Source organism: Varroa destructor, unplaced genomic scaffold, assembly GCF_002443255.2.
Source record: "Varroa destructor unplaced genomic scaffold, Vdes_3.0 BEIS01000003.1, whole genome shotgun sequence".
Classification (NCBI taxonomy): Eukaryota; Metazoa; Arthropoda; class Arachnida; order Mesostigmata; family Varroidae; genus Varroa; species Varroa destructor.
In genome coordinates this window covers 43,014,359-43,036,166 of record NW_019211456.1, presented here as the reverse complement: position 1 = coordinate 43,036,166, position 21,808 = coordinate 43,014,359, and the positions used below count along the sequence as shown (strand labels likewise).

General features: G+C 38.7%; 1 protein-coding gene and 1 long non-coding RNA gene across 5 annotated transcripts in view; one reads left to right on the top strand and one right to left on the bottom strand.

The window, feature by feature from the left end:
* LOC147756985 (uncharacterized) overlaps positions 1-1,128 on the bottom strand; it is a 28,013-nt gene extending 26,885 nt beyond the window's left edge. Inside the window, exon 1 of the long non-coding RNA XR_015325414.1 lies at positions 937-1,128. This is a non-coding gene — a long non-coding RNA (uncharacterized LOC147756985). The remainder of the gene's footprint in view (positions 1-936) is intronic.
* Positions 1-21,808, top strand: part of LOC111246583 (uncharacterized) — a 123,689-nt gene that overhangs the window by 46,201 nt on the left and 55,680 nt on the right. The gene's annotated exons all lie outside the window — the stretch shown is intronic.

Below are 21,808 nucleotides of genomic sequence, written 5' to 3'. Positions count from 1 at the left end.
AACCCCTAAATGGGCACTCGTTGTCGATTCATCTCAGGGCTGACGAGTTAAGTTGCGATTAACTAAAAAAGCTGTTAAGCAAGAATTACACAAAAACGTTTTTACTATGTTGTTGTTGACTTTCTACCTTTCTTAATTCAATGTCCTCATAGTAAGTAATACAACGGTCACGCTGGGAGACAAGATGATATCTTCGAAATTTGCTCTTGAAGGAACACAAATGCATCATGGACCTAATAAACGCTGCACGTTCAATTTTTATCGCGTCTTCTTTGACCAGGGGCGTTCTCCTAACCTCGCGTTTCCTTCCGCGCACCTCGTTCGCACCAATACAAAGGACAGGCACTTGTAGGTCAAGACAATTTTTCTTTTCACCCCATGAAACATTTTGGTCTATTCATTTGCCAATATTATTAAGTATTCATACTGTAGGCCAGGTCTACTTGTATTACATAGATAATATAACGACATTTGTTGCAATTTTAAATAACGGTCATTATTAGAAACATCGTAGGTACAGCAGTAGTTAGGCGATTTGAAAAGAGGTGGGTTTAAAGATCTCACGTTCTGTACTCCAGTTCTGATATCTGAATAGATATAATTTCCAATTAATGTTAAGAAAACACGAGCATTGGCAAGTTTTGAATGTGGAATCTGGATATTTGCAGAAAAAAAATGTTTGCATGAATCTTTCTTAAAAACATGTTTTTAGGAGAAAGTTTTTACAAGGAGTATACAAAAAATGCCGCAAAAAAGGTGCGTAACTTCGAGGCTAAGCGTACGCGCCTGGCGGCTTCTGCAGTAGTGTCAAAAACAGACTCCGGATTTTAAGCTGTGACTCTAAGATAGGGGGGCTGGCCAAAAAAAGGTTCTTAAATATAGTCTTTCATAAATGTTCGATATACTTTTACAAGGCTTAAATTAAAACAAACGTACCTGTGTATATCTACTCAATTGAGTACCCATCTTCTTTAACTAGACCATAAATTATGCCAAAGAACTTTCTTTTTAATGTACTTTCCTATCGAAGCTGACCTGTGCTTTTCTCTTTTCTTAAGCTTAAACTTAAATCGCACACTCTTCAAAACACAAAAGACAGGTCGTCCCTGCTATAGCGCCACCGCCTACCACGCGACTTTGAACTCCGATGTTATTGCTTCTAGCCAGTGTTTTTATTTGGCAACTTTTTCTTTATATTGGAATCATCATTTCCTACAATGACCCTATAGCAATAAAAGATATAACCGCGGAGAGGAAAAAAGCTATAAATCCAAACAGCGGCATCAGCATACCTTTTTTAGGAGTTGTTACAACCGTTGCTCTACGATGAGTCCAACGAATGGGAAGATAGGTTTGCTAGGTTTTAGCTGACTCCTAAGTGAGTCTAACATTATAGTGTCAGCTGAAGTAAACCGTCTTTTATTGGTTTAGTGCACGGAAGATGCGTCCTATGAGAAGCGGGTAGGTAAGAGTTTTAAGACTGAAAAAAAAAAGCATCAACCATGCCAAAGAAGAACGCACTTCGTTTACCCAAGCTGATGCGACATGCCGATCTGAGCGGTAGTAATGAGAAGTCCCTAAGTGCCGTCTTGAAGATGCAGTTACACACACACACAAATATACAAGTTTTCATTCCTAGCTGAATCACAGGGCTCAATTCAACTCATTATTACGTCATCAGCGTAACTACATGTTCGCTCGTGGCACCAACATTGGGTAAAGATAGGTTCAGCAATGCTGTTCGTCATATCAAAGCCGTCGATAGAGTCAATATGAATGATCAAATTACGTACAAATTTGCTAATTTAGAGACGATACGAGGACAACAACAGCAGATACGTTGTTGTTGTCCTTGTTACTGTGACAAGACGACAAACTTTACTAAAAATATTGTTGTTGCATTTCCAGTTACGGCACTAAAGACTTAAAAGTATTGACCTAATTTAGATTCGTTGCTTCATGGATCACTCAATTACGAGTTCAAACTGGAAGTAACAACCTCTACACGGGTACAGTTAAGCACAAAGACCAGGTACAATGCACCATATATATATATATATATATATATATATATATGGTGCATATATATACATACATTCTAGGTGCATATACGAGTATGGTCGAGAAAATTACAACCGTTTCGAAGATTTATACACGGAATACCTTTAAGATTTTTTTCTATTGATTTGTCAACGCGTGATTTTAAGTCACGTACGCAACCACTCGCTCTATCGTTATGTTATCAATTAGATTGCTGCTGAAGTGCTGGTGCAACCGCCAGAAATATAATGGATCGTTCCGATCTTAGAGAGTTTACCGAACTCGAAGTAGTAAATCAGAAGCTCTTTTTTTACCTCACCGGTAAAACCTCTTCGGCAGGTTGGCGAATGGACGAATTGCAAGCGAGTTTTAGAAACCTAACAACCCTATTTATATGTTTCGCTGGCTAACGAACGTGAAGTACGTACGCGTTCACTAACGGTACACGAAACGTGCAACTGTTGTTATTCCGTTGAATAATTTCTGAATCCTGCGGAATCTGAGAAATTAAGCAACGATTGCCCTGAACAAACTGGAATCGTAACCTGTACCGTTTTGTTGTAACCAGTTGATAAAGAAAACCGGGATCCATCACAAGCCACTAGCAGCTCTAGGGGAAGATTGTTACGCAAAAAAGATAAGAAGAAACAAATAAATAAGAAAAAACAACACGCAAGATGTGCTTGCTTAACGTATATCCTCGTGTATGTGCATTTGCAGCTGCGCGTGAGAATCTGTAGATGATTCCAATTTAATCCATCTTGGGATTACCTCTCTCAAATCTGTAAGCAACGTATATTGAGAAAAAAAATCGATTTGTGAAGAACGGTGTATTAGTTTGGGCATACACAATTTGATTATTCTGTTGCTTAATGCATGGTAAAATTGACCTTAAAGGAAACATTACAGAGAAAATCCAGATACGACGATCAGTTCGACATATTACTATATTTATTTTGAAGTGATAAGTTATAGTTTTTTTTATATATGAAATAAATGTACAAACAAAATATGCTATATAACGTAAGATACCACAATACTAGATTTATATGTATACGATAATAAATCAGCGTCGAATACCTTCCACATAATTGCAAGGATAGGTGCTCATTTGATCTAGAAAAAGTTATATTGTTCTTACTTTTGTGTTTTTGATCCACAGTACATCTGTTTATGGATAAAAGCATGAATTTACCACAAAAGCGAACCTCTAGTGCCCTGAAAGGGGTGATGCTCGAAGGGTCTTTCTTCTATTCAAGGCTGAGGCAACCCTCACCAAGTGAGCCTTTTTTAGTTAACTTAGTGTTAATTGTTCATCACTTAACTTGCGTCCATTAGAACGAGTACAAGAAAAGTAGTTTCGAGTAAGCTATCCTGACATAGCCGAACAGAAGCCGTTTCACCTTTTTCTACCAGAATACAATTTCTCTATGGTGCCAATTTATTAGCTTTTGAAAACAAACCTGTCTTTTTCCTTTCAGAATTTCTATAACGTATATTTGAATATATGTTATTCTACTGCTACAGTGGCCTAATGCTTGTAAAACTGTATTTATTTATTCTAGTAAGAAACAATATTACTCAAAATGGCATCTTACATTACATGGAGAAGGAACTTACTACATACTACTAAATTTGCATGACGGTCATTCTTACACATTTATAAATACATGAAATGACGACTATTCATTAACCGAACTAATGTCATGATTTGCCAAAACATTATTTTTTTAATATCGGCTTACCGTCCTGAGGAAGAAGGCAGGTGATATATTTATAAATAAAGCGTCATCTAATAGTATACTCATTTTACAGCTAGGACAAGTAAAATATATCATCAATAGCCATTTGCTTTGCGGAAACCATTGGATGCACGACTTGTGAAAGCAATAATTAAGAAGGCACATGACTGAAACAAGAAAAAGTTTACGTAATATTTGAGCTTGAATTCTACATATACGCACTACATGTGGAAACTTATCAAGTTTCGTCAATAAATAGTTTTCTCTTCTGTTTGGTGCAACAGATGCTTGCTGATGATTTTCATACTCGGCGTAGTAAAGAAACAACAGTATGATTATTATTATTATTTTTCGTCAGACCTAACTTTCTGGCCTGTTGCAGGACCCGATAGAATAAATAAGTGCCCTCAGAAAACAATGAGACAGCGTTACCGAAAACACGTTAGCTCCTCGAGCATATTCAGTTGTTTGATCACGTTTTGCTCAAGAGTTGTTGTATAATAGATAACCGCTAGTTCTTGGTGACCTCAAATGACTCCATAGTTGCAATCGAGTCAGATTTCTGTAAAGCTACCTCACCAAAATAAGACGACAGTTCTATATCATATAGTATCGTTGTCGTTGATGTCTACTTATTCAGCCATCGGCGTCAAGCTTCAGTCAAGAAATGCTTGGCGCACAACTAATCAACCTCTCCTTTTGGTGTCTCTGAGCTCTTTCTCGACAGCCACACTATAGTCATACAAACAAACAAAAGGACGGGAATCAGTCAAGACCGGTGGCTCATCGGGAATTCAAAACAGTGTAGGTATTGTAAGCATTTTAACCAACATCGTTAAAGGGTTCGTTGGGAGAATGTGTACTGTATAAGGAGTAATGGGCGTAGATGGTTAACGGGTAGCATTTGCGTCTGTCGCTTAACAGGACGGCGCCAAAGGTGATCACCTGACACGACCATAGAAAATAACGTAAATCTGACGTCATTTAACTATACTTATTCACAGAACTGCTGTTATTAAAAGGAGCGGCTTGTGACAGATAAAGGCACTGGTAAGTTTCGACGTGCTCTGAACTATTGCTTCAGTTAAATATGATAGTAAAAAGCAAAAAGTAAGCTGTGATTTATCATCGAATGTTGACAATTTCCACGTGCGTGCGTTACACAACACATAAATAGAATACTCTCGTGGTTATTGTGTAAATACAACAATATATATTATGGGACAAGTTTCAATACCTTATTCACGCCTCACCATATGGTTTAAGTACTCTGCTAAAAGCATGTCCATAAATAATAAAAGCGGATGCGCTATATACAGCAGGATATAAGTCGAGGAGGCAGGGCAGTAATATTTGTGGAACTGACAACAAATTTTGTACAGCTTAGATAGAGAACAAAATTAAGAGGAGCAGGTGTTTCTTTTCTACGAAGCATGCAACAAACAAAAACTTATTGCATTTGACTTAAACTCGAGATAATTGCTAGGTCTAAGTTGAATTTCCACCCTATATGTGTGAGAGCAAGTGAATCTGGGATCCAAAAGACCCAAATGGCTATGATTGTTCTTTCTGAGCACGCAGAGTGATAGTACTACAATATTATCAAGGTTTGTTTCTGAAGAAATAGCCTAGTACGTTAGGTTATCACAACTGTAGCTTTCCGCCTGGCTGGTTTGCTTCATGCAATTACTGCGGTTGATCTGGGTGGAGTGTTGTTTAAAGTTAGAACCGTTTTAGGGGTCGTTCAGGAAGCTCAATTTGTTCTTCTGACGTACTCTCCTTGAAACTTCTTCAACAAACGATGATAGAATAGATTTGCCAGCCAAGGCATGTTGTAGAATTATATTAAAATAGAATTATTCACTGTTCAGTGTAATTCTTAGAATCGTTGGCCTCGAACAGTGAGCCGCAGCAGATATGCGGGATAGGCCACAAGAATATAATATAGGATGAAATATGCGCCTAGGACCTCTGACAAGACTTTTCTATACTAGAAAGTTGAAAACACGCGTTATAAGTGCAACCCGTTTAAGAATTAAGAAAACTTAATATCTCCAACTGATTATCTCTTCACCGGAAGTTAAAAGTAATTTTATTTTTCGATTTTCACGGACCTGAGCAAGAATTGGCCTAAAAGTTTAACTGACAAAACATAGCACAAGATCAGCGTTTCTCACTAACGAGATGGCCACATATTGTGCCTCACACATGTAACTTATTCTGAATTAAATTGGTTTTGATTCTTCAGTGTAATGCCTTCGTGTGTGTCTAATGCGAAAGCACAGAAATTATCTCCCTTATTTTTGCTATAAGTTAACTCAAGTCCCTAAAAAAACCAACCGATATGTTGTTAACGGGAAACGCGCTGGGTGTTACAGCTCACAAAAGGCCTGCCTTGCCAGCTACAACTTTTCCAGAAGATTCCGACAAAGCATTTACTCTACACCCATATATGTTTGTGTAGTAATTCATTATAAACATGCGTATAAAAGTATCTAAGTATTAAATAAATGTCGTTTTGTTCAGCCTTAATGTTCGCAGTGTTCTTAGAAAATTGCAGACTTCAGCAAAAAGCACGATCTGAAAGATCGTGTGCAGGTGGTCTGAGTAGGTGAGAGTGCATTCTAAACTATGCCTCTGAGGCTATAAGAAGCAACTATCAACCTACGAGCGGTTGATCGTAAAACGTTTAAAGAATAGTGTAAACTACCGGTGTCATATCGGGTGCTTTCTGACTTTAGTTTTCTTGAGTTTGATTATCTCTATTGAACCAAAAGCAAAAAGTCTAGTGCAGGTCTAATGCTGTCGATAGGTGCTAGCCGCTGGCCCAACAAATCAATGCCTCGCTAGCATAGGCTGGTAAGCGTGAGGCTTGAACCCGACGAGTCGTCCTTATTGCGCAGAGACCATTACCCACTGATTCTTAATGCCTTTCTAATATAATACCTCACTGTGAGATCCCGGCTTCTCAGTTAACAGTGCCACAGACTGCTCGGCGACGGTGGCTAGGGCCACCATGTGATTAGTTGGTGCTACATATATATACATATATGTGATAAAACGGATACAATATTTGAATAAATATCTGAAATTATAATTTCTTATTTGAGATCCTAATAATATGTACCTATTCATTGGGGATTCGTGCGCATTTGTGGTCCTGTCAGAACACATTTACCCAGTCGCTGAACTAGGACAAAACTAGCAAAGCATTTCCTAAAAAGAACAGAATGACTGCAATATTATCGGTAACGTAGAAGGTGCCGTGGTTAACTTTGCTGCTACTTCTGCAGCATGCTGCACTGCTTTAGCCAGTGCGGTAGTTGTGGATGGGGAAATGAGTGCAGATCATATTGCCCAATCAGTGACCGACACATAGCAATCCTCTATGTGTTTTGCTGTACGGAAAAATCTAACCGCCATCTTGAGCGTCCTGTGGAATTTGTGCGCTGAATTTCTCTTAGTAAAAAAATATCGTAAAAAGAAGGAAATGCTCATTTATCAGCAGTAATTGGCACGATGGAATGTATTGCTAGGACCAGTCTTCAGAACTACGTCACCAGTCCTTTAATAATACTGAGTCGTAACTCATGGAAACAAGGGCCCTGGCATATACATAGTACGACATGTGTCTACTTCGTCCCCAAAAAAAATCTGACCACTTCGTATATCATCGTAAGCATGCAGCGAAGATTACGCATGTTTCAGCATTTTGCCCATGAAGTTTCAAACTCTGTAGCATCTGTGCTGTTATTACGATTAAGGTTTCTTAGTACGCTCCACAGTACAACAATAAGCTGAGTCAATCTAGAGAAACACTATAAGTATTAGAATCAGATGCATATAGCAAGCTTTATGCAGAGAGTGACCCAGCAAAGTTGTCGGCAATAAATTGGTCGGTACTGGGCAGCTTTACTTAGATGGTTGTAAAATGTCAGTTTTATGCTACCGTCTTGGAATACGCTTAGTTTATGATATAAAGGGCTGAAATCAGGCAGCTTTATGATATTTGCAACATGAAGCGTTCGGGTGCAGCTCTAAGGAAACCACTTTCTTAAACGTTGCCGAGAGTATCGCTGATTTCTATCGCTAAACCACCCACTCAAATATCTGGAAAATATTCGAAAAATTGCCACTGAACATTTTTTTATTTCAAAATTTCACTATCATTCGCGTCAGATTTACTTTAATTCTATACATTTTTCTTTCCTGTAGCTCTATAATGCAAGTTCGTTTAACTTCGGCGTAGTTTTCCCTGTTTATTCCCTATCTTGAATATCAGTGTATAATATATACTCCTATTTAGTTGTACAAAATTTTAATTTGGTTCATGTTCGTAGTAGACCTTGACACTGCTACAATCTAAAGTCATTTAGAAATAATGATCCTCTATTTTACTTAACTCTTATTGGTATTGAGCCATTATTATTCCATATGCTCGTAAAAAACAGAAGTATCGTAATTTAGTTTATACGATAATTAACAAATTTGAATAAACAAACGGAAAATAATTATACGATTGGATACAAAATTAACGTCAAAGCACGCTTAATAATCGGAACAAAATTTATAGTAGGTTAGTTGAGGAACTTATTTAAGGCGTTATTTAGGGGCTTATCTGGGTTCCGACTTCGGGTTATGTGTACCAATTGGAAATTTTTTCCAATTGGTATTTTCGATTTTCGAAAGACAGGTCAAAGCTTTCTCCCTGTCTCGATTTTCTTCATTTTTTTCTTTGTTACAATTCACTATGGCCGTCTAAGTTCGTAGGACCGCATAGGTAACGTTGCGAAGCGAACACAGAGATCAGAAACAACACGGACTTTACGCTTTCCAGTCAACAACTAGTCCCCCATCGACAAATTAACTTGCTTTTATTATGTACGGTATTTTGTGTGACGTGTTTATCTACTAAATTTAAGCGCGCGCGAAGTGATATAAACTCAAAGTTGGGCGTACGTTTCGTATCGAAGGTCAGCCGTTCGAAATAATGCTCGGATGTAAAATCTAAAGTATTTATTTCGACGACTACAAACAGTCAGCTTACAGTTCTAACGTTTGGCTTAACATTTCGTTGAAAACTGTATATACAGAATATTTCACGTAGGATTGTTTTGTATCGATTATCTTTAAAAGGACTTCGCAATTCAAATAGCACCCGTTTAAAAACCATTTATTATTAGATTGCTAGCCTGTGTTTTCTATATACATTTAAATAATATAATAAAAAATAAAAAAGGGCACATGAACATAACGTGTCTTTTTTCCTCATCCGGACATTGAAGCGGATCGCGTTGATATTTACTGCTATCGAGATTGGAACTTGAGCTGTTTCCTCAAACCTCCCTGACAGTTTTAAAAGATTTATTATTTTTACAGTTTAGAAAAACAAGTTGACTTTAATTTTCCTAGTTCAGTATCATCATACAGTATATTTATCAATGATTCTAGTTTTAGTTTTGAGGATCTTTGTTTAAAAATCCGTTTTTCAATAGTTGTCTACTTGAACATCATCGGTTCGTTCCGTTCAGAACAGCCTAAAACAAACCTTGCATGAATACAAGTTCCACTGATGATTGGAGGGGGGCAGACTCGAAGGCTTACGCGAAGAGTCATTTTTTCTATAGTCAAATTACCAATTGCGATCGCTGTTAATGACTACGACGGCTGAAAAACAAGACGTTATCTATTTTCCATGCACTTGTCCAGTTAGCTGGCGGTCAAATCGTTTCTAGTTTGTAAATACATGAATATTCAGCGACGGCCCCATGTACAACTCTGTTTAAAGATTAGGCACAGATGTTGACGTCATATCTTTTTTATCCGCCCTACTTTTACCTGAATAAACGCTAGCTGCACTACGGACCCAAAAGGCGACACTAGAAAGAAGAGGAAAGTGAGGCATGAAGACAAGCGCCAACCATACTAGTAAAACCGTAACAACAATGGACAACCGCGACTTCAGTTTTCCTTTTCATTTTTCCACGAACCCCCTTAGCCTTCGCCTACGATCGCATCGACTCATACGTTTCCTTCAGTAGAAAATTCTACGGTAAACAAACAGGTCGTATCGTTTGATGTTATCCTGATTAGCCCTCCATATGTTCTAACATAGTAATATGATTGATAAAAGGATTTTTCTGAGAAGCGTAAACACAGTAGTGAAAACTAAAATCAATGGGACACTACCAATATTTACAAACGATCTATTATTATTATCTTACAAAATTCTACACAAATCTGTTTTCACTAACGCTGGCAAACACAAAAGGGCAAACAATTAGAAATCGGTTTCTGGTGAATGAAATACACGTTGAACCTTAGGATTTTTGCCTTAGAGACGAAATTTAGTTGTGAAGTTGCTCGTTCGATTTTGCCCATCCAACTTCTTTTGACTATCGAGGCTATCGATACCCAGTTTTGTTCTGTATGTAGCGCGCTCACTGTTCGGAATAAGAAGTTAAATGGTTAACCGACTAACCTTTTACATTGTTAGCTTCTCTTTTTCTGTGAAGCCAAAAATTGGAAGGAGGAAAGAAGAAGATACATATATCATTTTCAGCTCATTCTGGTAGCTTTACCTTCTCCTCTTTTCCAGGTAGAGCCGTCCATCGTATCCATTTTTTCAAGAGACAATTGGAATAACTTCGCATTTTTTTTATTCAGATGAACTTGAACAAAAAGTTGTAAGGGCTGAACCTGAAGACATATGTTTTAAGCGGAGAGAGAGAGAGAGAGAGAGAGTCTAGCTGAACGAGCACGTATCCCCCGAGGGTGCTGATGGCGTTTTATTCTTATTTTAGGAAGACAGGTCCATTGAAAATAGGAGAATTTGGGGGTGATGCATGTCTCCAAATTGATCTAGCTGATTCTAAAGCAACTGTACTTAGCACTTAACTTGGGTTTACCGGATACCTATTATGCGTAGTACTCGATACAGCCCCTAGATAAATTGGAGCATAAAAGAATTTCTCCGGCAGCATAGAATGCGTCAGTTTACCATTTGATCATGCCAAAACGTACAGGAAGTTCGAATGTAATATCGTGCGCGGTATATTTAAATTTTATAGATATTTGCCTACACGTACAGAGTCTTTGAGCTTTCCATCGATTTTGACAGGACTTCTATAATTCTTCAAATGTTCACATATTAATCAAATTAATCAAAATCACGCATTAATAATCGATATAATATATATCACACGTATTATATTCCATAACAGGGTGTGTGTTCCTATAAATATTGTTTAAAGAAAATACTGTAATCAAATGATGGCTCTATCTATTTCAATGGAAAACCGTTGTGTAAACGATAACAAGTTGCAAGCGCTTTTTTTCCAAAAAAGACTTGGTTCCTTTTCTTTTTTTTCGCAGAATAAGTGGCTCACCTATAATGTCACCAACTTACGATGAATGCTATTATAGACCTTCCGAGTATTTCAGTGTTTTATACATGGGTATTTTTTTAGCTGGGCTGGTGGGGTTTAGCAAACATAGAAAATCCAAGGTTAAATTATGTATAAGAAGTCATTGCTTGTACGTTTTAGAGATCGCATGTCCTTCCACGGCGTATGCTGAACTCTCCATTTGGACCAAAAAAACTGGTCCAATGGAGTCAACGGACGGTCAGTCAGACACATTGTATACTGTTCACGATTTGTATCGACTTTAGCTATGACTGCCTTAGCGTTCGGGTCAACTCAGCTAATTCGCTTTGATTAAAAATAGACCCACAAATGCCATATGAAGCTCTAAAAATAAATTTACTAATAAAACTTTACAGGACTGTATCTCTGCGTCACGCAAAAGGCCGCTTCTCATATTCTCAACTGGGTTCGATAATATAGAATGAGGATGTTTTGGTCAGATGATACTAGCGTTGTTTATAGAAACGTAAAACGTGTGGATTGGAAATCAACTGTATTTGCGTGCAAAGGTTACCAGCGAATTAAAGGCGAACACCGGAAACTGTAACTTTCTGCAAATGAATGTTCCTGAGGTAAATACTCATACAAAAATCACGATTCTGCTTAATGGCAAGCCTATCGAACGTTATACTGGATAATTGTACCTAATTATAAGGTGCCAAAAAGAAATGTTACTAGCTGTCTGCAGCGCTTCAAGGACCTTATCGGTGGCCGTATGCAACACAACTTCCCATTCATTCATAATACTTAAGTTGAATTTATTGTAGCTCACTTGTTAATTTTGAAAAATTTTTGAATCACGTGTTGATAACATGCGGTATAATGCACAGTGCATGTTTGTAAACTGAAATGATGTTTTCATTACACTTATACAAGTCGTGCTTGCTCACAGGGGTCGTGTTTTAGTATCTTTTTGGGTACTCGATCAAAAATGACTACCAACAAGTAGATCAACCGTGAGATAGCTATGTAACGTCAAATGGCAGAAGTTACTCTTTGTATTGCTGATGTAATTAAATCTCATGAGATCAAGCTTGAACGGAATCTGAAGCGGAAGAGGTTCTTCACTTTAAAAGCAATACGCATGTAAAGTGTTTGACAAGGGAAATCGCTGCAGAGTCAAACGTCAGCGAACAAAGTGTACCCACAAGGTATCCCACCCTTGGACGAAGATTAATGTAGATAGAAGTTTCTCCGTTTGACCATGTTGCGCGAAAGCCGGTACTATTTAAAAGCAATCTGAAGGTCAGCGCAAATAGACAACAACGGCAATCGATTTGAGATGATTAGGCGCCTTTTCCAGTGGTTCGTAACCGGTCGCATGCAACAGACATACAAATAAGCTTTGTGATACTTAAGGGAGTTAAACGATTTTTTTAATCTATTTTCGTAAATTTATACTGTTAGAAATACAGAAACGTAAGGTTCTTGCGGCTAATTGAGTTGTGCAATAGCTTTTTAAAAGTTTGGTAAATTTAATTGCGACTCCTACGTACAACTTTTGTTTTTCTATTTACATTTGCTGACCAAAATGACACACGCATAGTATGCGTGTACGAAGAGACGACGAGACAGAGAGGCTTTGTAACATTTGCTTTTCTATTTTTCAAGTTAATATCTTATAATAATAATTAATAATAATAATTAAAAATAATTAAGACTAAGTTTACCTAATAACTTACGGACCTATGTCAATAAAGCGATCGCGGCATGCGGCAGAATGACCTCTTTGAGTAACAATGTTTGCGTAGGCATGTAGGCCTATTTTTCGCATTCACATATATGTCATAAGGAAAAATGAATATCGTTACTCATACAAATCTGCCATTAATTCAGTTCAAACCCCATTTCATTTGATGACTAGTCAAATAAAGGCAAGAAAATAGAAGACTTTTTTTTAGTAGGGCATCCTTGTTCTCTACGCAGATTGCTTTTCCATATTTGAAAACGGTCCTTAACGCTTAAAGCGGCGCAACCATTCGCAAGGGACGTATATTGAATTTATGTCAATTCTTTCGTGTATAATCACAGGCAGGTTTATCAGTTTTCAGATATCTGTAACAGTTGCGGAATGTAGGAGCTGCTCTGGAGTACGTTTCGTTAGGCAAAACCACACCTGCGCCTTAATTTTTCAATCAGCGTTTCGAACTACAATTATTCCCAAGTGTCTCGCGCAAGTCGCAGCTGTCGCTGGGGTAACTTCGATTCGTAATTTAACCAGGAATATGTTTCGAGTCTATGAGATGAGACCGTCGTATCCTTACTAATACCGTAGCGAATATACAAGATTAATGAACTGCAGTTGACTGCTAGGTAAGTAGGTAGGACAAGCGAAGCTTTGCTCTTCTGCAAGAACAGTTTTACCGTGAATTGCTTTTTGGTTACCCAAAGATTAGTTTCTTTAGTAAAATTCAGTTTTATTTCGAATTTTACGCTGTTGATTCAGGTTCAAAGAAGTGACCTGGATGAGTGTTAAAATCAAAGGTCCGTCGCTTGCTATAGCATACGACAAGCAGCAGAGACATACAGTAATAAATGAATACTAAGGACGGAAAGACAATCTGTACATAGGAGCCGAAAGGAAGAATCATCGAAGATCCATCTGTATAATTCTAGCGATTAAAAGCTTGCATCTAAAGCCCTGGCACAAAGTACGAGAGTTTATCAGCGAAGCGTCATCGACAACAACAGCTAAATTTTAGGCTATTTGAACTGCTAAGGTTTGGGCTAGAGAACACAACTCTAATTATAATAGTTATTCCTCACTTTATGGACAACAACATGCAATTTTACGTACGAAACTGAAGCCGAAGATCGTATTTTGTGTCAGAAGAATGTGTCAGTGCTGAGGTTTATAGTTGAACTACCAGTTTCTATTACACACGTCCAAGGTAATGCTATAGGGCTTTTTGTAGTTTACCTTATGATTACTATACCTGTAGACGTATCTGTTATACTCTTGGCCGCCGACCGGAGCACAAACAGTGACCGGCTGTGATGGCGAACGAGTGACCGAACGAGAGATGGCTTAATGTGGCACGTACTGAGTGTTAATAGAGGCCTCTCCTTTGTTACAAATTCATCCAAAAGCAAGCAAATTTTACTAATTTGCTTCGGCAATATTCTTTGTTCCTTACTTAGGTCTTTAAGGACCTGTATACTATTAGTTGAGTTTGTCGCTCCATGAACATAAATGTGCGTGTTGATATGCTCCTATTCTATTTATCGATACCAATCACTCTAATCAAATCCAATTTTCATATTTCTTGGACTTCGAAAGCGTGTAGCTTTGGCGGCTGCGGACGTCAGTCTTAATTCACGGTTTGTCGTGAAATGAGGGCAAAGACGCGAGACTACTTTCGATATATTCGTGTTTTGTTTGAATTTTAAGATTCATATACCCGATTGAAAAGACTGCCCACCGATGGTACTACGACGGGTCGAGGCATATTGCACTGTGTTTTGTGCAAATACACGTAGTCCTTGTAAAATTAATATGAAAGCCGCTGTCTTACATATGGTATGAGGTGAAAGGTGCTTACAGATAATTTGGATTAAGTAACAAACAGTGTGGGCCAGCTTTATATATCGAACGAGGTCAGTGGCGTACAAGAAAAGTCTTGAGGGGCTAAGTACTCGTAACCAGACCCCACCGCGCTTTTTCCGCAGTGTGCTCTAGGAAAATTCAGCCATTCATGGGATGGTCACTTGCAGGCATTTGAAGCAAATACGCACACTTCAAGATCATTCTGTTCTGTGGAGCGTATCGGAAGCAGCACGGCGGTCTCCACGGCAGGATTTCATGGCTTTAGTCCTTTCCATGTTGATAAACAGCTTAGTCTCATTTACGTAACACGACAGCCTGATGAGGGCTTGTCGAACACGAGACCGAGTTCTTTAAAAGATAACCAGTTCATCGGTGTACAGCAACGTTTATATCTATCTCACTGGATATTGAACATGGAATGGTAGGTCATTTAGCGGCAGAGAGGATAGCACAAACCTCAGGGTATTAACCTGAGCAACGCCAGTTGATTGGACCATTGGCTCCAGCTAGGTGACTGCGTCAGCTATAGTCGCCAAATACTCCTGTGGTACCGTCCAGATTAAACAAAACATTCTGTAAGATTCCGCATTCCGCAAGCTTTAATAAATGTTTGTCTCCAGAAGTCAGCCCATACACCGACTAAAAGTCCACGGACGCAGCGAAATTTGTAGTAGCAGTTTTGTTTTTTGAAAATCGCTCTTAACAGAGATGAGTCGAGCGAGTTGTTTTTTCTCTTCGGCATAATGTTCAGGCATGCGTTTCAGCTTGTCGGTAGGCGTCCACATCACAAGCAAGTATCGGACAGATTTATCCAGAGAAGGAACATGTCGGCCGCTTTTTTTCGGTGCTCATAGCGGATCAAGTCTCACCCACCTGTCTAGTAGCGGTTCTATGGAGCACAGTAGCTCAAACACAGAAAACTCAACCCCCAGCTCTTCGCACGTTATAGACGTTTGTTTATCTCACGTACCATTGTATAAAGCACGTCTCGTGGGAGATTGCTCCCATATAATAGCTCTTAAAGTTCTCTATTGGTTTATAGGGGCATGGCGTACACCCCTCTTTTCGCACCTATTTCTATATCACTAAGCTGTGCTTCTGTAATGCGAGGTACTTCTGACTGACAGACTCAAGTATTTGCCGATATCAGTTTCTAAAGAGTTACAGAAGAACAGCCGGCTGATGTTTAGCCAATTTTTGTGCCTAATACATTGCAATAGCGACATTAAATGAATCGAGAATAATTTTAGTTCTTCGGTCAAGGTTTTGCTATAAGAGCTGGTGTCTAGATTACATGGTATCGGAAACAGAGCTGGCGCCAGGCTTGGTTGGGTTTAACTTCTCAGGTAGTCCAACGTTTCTTCTTTGCAGGAATGAAAGAGCAGCCCGATCTTAATTGGCACATGCGATTTTAGGGCACTCATCTTTTAATGGATTATTTATTTTAACGTATTGAATCTTTCGGGCACTTGAATTATGTTATTATATAATTAATTGAATATGCTAATTTTCTATATTTTCACATAACCCTCGAAGGCTGGCAGAGAATAGGTATCACGCAAAGTCATCGACTAGATCCAGCGGTATGCCCGTATAGAAGTTATTAAGTTTGTTAATTCTCGTGTTTAGACTACAGGCAAATAAAAACGGGTTAGTCAATGAAGCATACGCATGAGCGATTTTGTTGATACGGGAAGTGGCGGCGTAGAGGCCCAAAGGGTTTGATTGAAAGAGCATGATGGCATCGATGCCAATTAAAGCAGACGCGTATAGCAGCGATAAAGAACTCTCTCTACATTTCGTCATACAACAGATATTGCGTTCAACTTATCTTCCTGGTTCGAGTGCGCGATTTTCGACTGTTTCGGCATTTTGAGAAGCGTAATTCATTGGAACAAAACACCTCCCGAGCTTGGTACGAGGAAAGCTACAAAATCCGAAAGTTAACAACACCCTTACCTCCGGAATGTTTCGTCGCAGTGGTGATGTTTGTTGTAACAGTTGTAATATCAAAATGGAATCTGACGACAGCTACGTAATAACTTCACGAAGTTTAGTTGGGTTGATCGGGATCTGTCGCCCGGGGGCAGCCGCGCTTCTAATCCAAGGCCGCTTGAACGCCTTTTTGGTGAAGCGATCGTCAATTCGTGTTTGCGTCTCCCGTGATATTCAGGGTTTTGACTCCTAAAGATGATTTTATTTTCTTTGTAGGGATCGTTCCAGTCTTTTTGGCAACGCCTTGGCCACTGAATGCTCACTTTCGATTACTTGCCTGTGTCTGTGTGTGTATGTGTACGTATGTTAATCGAAGCATGTAAAAAGGTGAGTCAGCTTGAGCAGCTTTGGTAAAGATTGTATCGTTGTCTGCCTTGCAGTCAGCTGAGATAACGGGTACAGACGGGATACGGAATTCAAAATCAGGTCGGGCCCTCTTAATCTTGGCGCCAAAGACCTTGACCGGCACGAGAAAGAAGTCTTTCGAATGTTATTCATGCAGGGTAATTGGTTTGCAGGAAGATCACCACAGGTGTTTCTGATGAACTTCTCGGCTTTTGCAACTATGTGGGTCATGTCTATCTTCTTCGCTAATATGGCGACTATGGGAATTTTCTCTGGGAAGGAGTTTCCTTGGAACAGCTCCCACCGGTTCTACCATCTTGTTGCCGATTACCAACACCGATCTTCCAGACAAGTGTATCTTTTTGACAATGAGAGGATTCTTCCTCAGCATGATGACATAGGTTATTTTGGAGTTCGATTCAATAGCTGTAGAAGCTTACCGCATCCCTACAAGATCAAACAGCTTCCGTTCAAACACTAGTAAACCGTGAAGGAGGAACGACTCACATATTAATGCGTCGGGATCAAATTATGAATAGATATTCAGATATCTCACCCATGAAAAGTTCCATTGTTCAATCCCTTGCATCGACGTTGTACATTCTGCATAGCCACTTCGCAAAGGTATCAGTTGATGGGTCCGTCTCATCATAGGCTCTGTAAATTGCGTGCGACACATTATTATACGTGGAACAACATTATGTCGTGAGGTCATAGTAGAAATCCCGCGTAAAGGCACTTGGAGCTCCTCGTCACCCATACTGATCGAGAAACCAGAAACAAGCACCCAAAAATATCATTCAGTGTCTGCATCAAGGTTATGCGGAAGGTTAGAACGAAACATGCTGGCGCCGTGCGAAACTTAACAGCTCGCAAACACAAGAGCGTCCTGTTGGGAATTTCATACATATTCATGTTCGAATAGATCTTCGCTTTATCTCTATCTTCGCTAACGTCTGTTATACGTTATATATGTGTAGTATACGTCGACGTTAAGTTTCGTTCGGCAGCTATGCATTTGGCTTGCATAATACCGAAAAAATGCTTCGAAAGCATAACTTCGAATAGCATATGATACGATAATGCTAATAGGCTTTAGCTTTTCGACTAGTCGGAAGTGGGAGAAAACGTATCGAAAAGATTTTAAAAAAAATAATGCACATTTGTTACAAGTTCAGATAACTATGATTTAACTTTGTATTAAGGTAGAAAGAATACAATTTAATATATTATCGCGTGTGTTGTGTATTTAAAAGAATCATAACATCTCTAATATCAATGGAGACAAAAATCGGCATAAAGTCAAATTTAGCTTTATTTGTTTGCCTTTATGAGGGTTCTATAAATGTTGCTGACGTGGATTCATCGATACAGTATTGTAAATAGTCTAAAAGGAACTTTTGTTAAAATATAATATGCTTCCGATTCAGGAATTTAAGGGCGAAAGTACGCGTCCTTCCGTCGGACTCGAACTAATGAGCTTTATTTTCGCAGTCAGGAACTTAACTCTTTTAGTGATTGCGCCACAAAATTTATTTGTCAGTTTCATGTCGTTAAGAATTCTACCTTGAGCGGCAGAAGCCTAGAGCACAAAGCTTTCAGTAATTGATGATCTTAGTATCAAGCATAAATAAATATGTTTTATTAGCGGTTACTCAGTATAATGCTCACAAATCAATTAAAGCTAACTGAACCTGTGCTCAAAAATATTGACACTGAATAGACAAATATATACGCATTTAGAAAAAACTTAGCTAAGAGAAACTATAGCTCAACAGACAACACAAAAAAATAAAATCGATAATATATATATATATATATATATATATATGCCAAATGCCAATGGCAAATTTAAACGTATGAACGATTGAGTCTCAAGCCAGTTATTTTAAACACACATAAAAAAACCTAAGATAAAGGATCACAAACCTTGAAACAAACACATCCAGTGGCATTGGAGATCATTGGCTTATGCAAGCTGGACTGTGGTCGAAATCATTCATACCACATTACGCTGAAATGATCCATCTCAGGCCTCAAAAAAAGGCCATATATATATATATATATATGATTCGGTATCATTCGATGATTTCTATTCGATAAGATCCACTGAAACTTTATTCAAATGGCATACCTTATCTTTAGTATTGGATGGAACTATCCTAGGTTGCTCGATTTTTACGGCTTCGAGGGATGTAGAGGAACTTTAGATACTTAAACACATGTTAGGAATATATTGTCAGCTTGAAGAAATCATTAATTCAGTCAGATCTCCAGGAGCACAAATGACAATCGCAACAGTTAAAAAAAGGCTAAATTTAATAACATGGTTATTTTTTTAAATGCTTTGCAGAAGGACTGAAAATAAATGCCTAGAATGTTTTAAAAACCCCTTTAGTTTTTTTGTACCAATTGCTTTGTAATCTAATAAACCATCAATGTGTGTATTCATATTTAGCCGACATAAATTATGAAAGAAATAGGTACGGCGTCCTTGACTAGGCGCTACGTCAAACCGGTCATAAGATTTCAATCAATGATTCGTTTTCTGTTTCAAACAGCGTGAGATTTTAAGAAAGACCCATACTTAGAAGTGGCTTCAATGTGCAATTCTAAAGACTACCTCAAGTATCTTCAGCAAATAAAATAAAAATAATTTTAGTTTACTTTCAGCTGGTGTCCCTGCAGCGACAGGCCACTGTATTGTTTTTTGGTATTGCTGCAGGGACCTGTCAGGGTGCTACTATATCCATCAGCACCTTCCCTATGATTCAGGTGTTACTGGAGGATCAAGGCGTTTCCGCGCTTAAGCGTCGATCGAAACACTTTAGTGCTCCTTCCGTTTATATGTAAACACGTTATTACTGCGCCACCGCAAAGAGATCTTCACCGCAGAGAGAGGATATTCCCAAATCATATTGATTTGGGAATATCCAGCCGATTGCAACGCTATCTAAAGGTGCCGACATCGTAAGCTGGGGCTTAAATATCATATTTGGCAGAGTTCAGATTGATCTTGAAATCTATTCAAGAATTTTTATTGAGATAAGCCACTGTCCATTTCATTAGGTAAAAAATATAGCAGTTCCACGCTTCGCTTAATGAATAATTTTATTACCGCGCCGTCTACCTGTGATCTATAGAGTAATCGTTCGCTAATCTATTTTTTGACTGTAGCAACAAAAATAGTTTGTCCTTGAGTTTTACTTGCTTCTAAACAGCTTCGGTCAGGAATGAAGAATGTATCTCAATTTGGCTGCAACATGCGAGCCCTGGCCTTTTCACAAAAAGTTAAGTTTATTTGTTTGTTTGGTCATATGATGGTGAAATTACGAAGGGCAAGCCTCAGAAGAAAAGTTTCCATCCTTTTCAGCTTTTTTGTCCGCTCATCGGCCCTTTTTAAACAGAAGGTCGGCGAGCAATAAGATCTACAAAGCCAGTCGAAATCACTTCGGCGTCTCGTCAGTCGACGTTGATATCTGCAAGTTGTGGCTAGTAAGCTAAGAGAGGTAGGTTGCACAGAAGCATTGTCAAATCGATTTGTGCGCCAACACCTGAGGGCTCCGACCGTCGTTCCGAGCATGACTTGGAGCAAGACTTATTGTCATGTTAACAAACCTCGCGCTTGAATCGTGTAAGTGGTCATACTCTATTTCGTGCCAATGCGCCCGCCGGCTTAGTGTGTCTTCTGTTAGCTTGGGCAACAGGCCACAGATTCAGGAACAGCTAACAAACGAGGAAATAATAAGTAATTCGATAGCAGACAAGGCTACCCTTTGTAGAGTAAAGGCAGAACGCAGTAGGCCGACAGGAAAGAAGCTATTGGAAGATGGAGGAGACAGCCAACCAGGCAGTACTTATGGATTGGTCCTTTCTCCAGGGTTTCCCACAGACTCCCGTTTTTCCTGTCCCAGTTTTACTATCATGTTCATATTCGTCAATGTTACTTGTGTCGTTTTTTGTATACGTGGTTTGACCTTAAAATAGGGGCATAATGAAAAAAGAAAGCTGTCGGCGATAATAATATTGGTCTCTCTAAAGCTTTTTTGTCGTCCTTTGGTACGCTATCGAAATTTGTGTGGCAGGTTTCAAAATGAAACGTCAAGCGGACACGGGCTAAAAGCAGTTCGTTTGGCTTGCCTACGCCGAGCAATAAGCTGGTAACCTTTAGAAAAGCAGCCAGCAGGGGATCGCGGAAAAATCTGCCTGATTTAAAAGTGAGGCACGGTGTTTTCATCGTATTCATTCGCTGAAAAAGTAGAGGCTACGCAAAAGATTTGCCAACATGGCAGAGGCTAAATAAAATAGAATATTAATTGTTATTATAGCGTTTTCTACGGACAGTGGCGTATAGGCCACATAATTATCATGGTCAAAACGGACTAACTGTTAAAAATGAGCTAAAGCGGTGCCACTTCGTTCGTATTAATAAAGATTCTAAAACAAAAAAAAACTTCATTAGAAAAGTGTATTAAAAGCATTTAAGTGTGCATTTCCTTAAGGGTTATTTGGGTATCTTGAGATCTAGATACAACTACTTGTTACTTGAAGAAAATTGCGCAGATATGAACGTGTCTCGAAAAAAACCTCTCTCAATCTGCGCTGTATAAAGTATTTTACAGCAACATTGGAATTACTTGCAGTTTGATGAAAAACGCCTATTTTATGTCGCACCTTATAGAAAGTAGCGGTAATTAGCGCATAGTTTAGAA